The sequence below is a fragment of the Staurois parvus genome, unplaced genomic scaffold (genome assembly GCF_062004578.1).
Source record: "Staurois parvus isolate SC_StPar_1 unplaced genomic scaffold, SC_StPar_1.0 ptg002761l, whole genome shotgun sequence".
Lineage (NCBI taxonomy): Eukaryota > Metazoa > Chordata > Amphibia > Anura > Ranidae > Staurois > Staurois parvus.
In genome coordinates, this window is record NW_028320557.1 from 42,472 (window position 1) to 44,044 (window position 1,573).

Consider the following 1,573-nt stretch of genomic DNA (forward strand, 5'->3'; position numbering starts at 1 on the left):
GGGCAGAGGACAGGAGTCACTGGTGGCAGGAGAGAGGACAGGGGTCACTGCTGGCGGGGCAGAGGACAGGGGTCACTGCTGGCGGGGCAGAGGACGGGGGTCACTGTTGGCGGGGCAGAGGACAGGGGTCACTGCTGGCGGGACAGATTACAGGGGTCACTACTGGAAGGGCAGAGGATAGGAGTCACTGGTGGCAGGAGAGAGGACAGGGGTCACTGCTGGCGGGGCAGGAGGACAGGGGTCACTGCTGGCGGGGCAGAGGACAGGGGTCACTGATGGAGGGGCAGAGGACAGGGGTCACTGCTGGAGGGGCAGAGGACAGGGGTCACTGCTGGATGGAGTTTTGTCTTTTTTCAGCCAGACTAACTATATAACTATGTATCTACCCTCAGAGAACGGCCATTTATTTTGCACTCTTTGCCATCTCTTGCCATGCCAATGTTTAGAATTTTGTGGTTGATTTTGACATGCATAGGAGCATTATAATAGTGAGAATGTTTTATTGAAACGAAAACCACATTTAAAGAAGTTTGAGTAAAATTCTCTATCCTTTTCCTTTGATTTTCCTTGTCCCGATGGTCAAAAAAGGATCATCAGTTTGACTCCAAAAGTTGAATGAAGGTTCCAAAAACGAATATATTCAAACAAAATTCTCCTGGAACAGGGACAGTTTTAGCTCTTCCCATCGTTGCTCTCCTACTCTCAGCGAGTGATCATCTCTTTGCACTCAGAATTTTGTTCAATTTCCATGCCAGTGTTTGGAATTCTATGTTCAGGATACACATATGTATTACCACGGGGGCAGATTTTTCCTGGAATGAAAAGCACATTCAAAGAAGGTTAAGAAAAATTCTCCTTCCTTTTCCTTCAAATTTCCTTTTCCCTACAGTCAAAAATAATCATTGGTTTGACCCCACAATGTGAACAAACATTCCAAAAACTAATTTTGAACAAAATTCCCGCAGTACAGGTCCAGCTATAGTCCTATCTTTTCCCTTTGTTGCTCTTCTACTCTCTCCATCTCTCCCACAATCTCTCTGCATTCATAATTCTGTTCAGTTGTCATGCCAATGTTTGGAATTCTATGTTCAAATTTGTGATGCACATCACAATTATGGAAATGTTTTCCCAAATGAAAACCACATTTAAAGCAGTTCAAGAAAAAAAAAAATGAATTCTCCATCCTTTGCCTCCAATTTTTACTTGGCACTAGGGCCAAAAACGATTTTTTGTTTGACCCCACAAATTGTATAAACATTACAAAAACTAATTTTCAAACTAAAATTCTCCTGGTGCATGTCCAGCTATTATAGTAGCTCTTCCCTTATTTTCTTTCCCAGTCTCAGAGAATGGCCATCTCTCTGCACTCAAAATTTTGTTTAATGACCATTATTATTATTATTAGAGATGAGCGAAGAAATGAAAAATTCGATTCGACTGATTCGGCGAATTCGTGGACAATATTCGATTCGAGTCGAATAAATTCGCTGTGAATTTAACTTAAAAAAGGGTGTTTCTAGGCTTCAGAGAGACTTAATATTAGTGCAGAACACTGTACCTTTAATTTAAATGC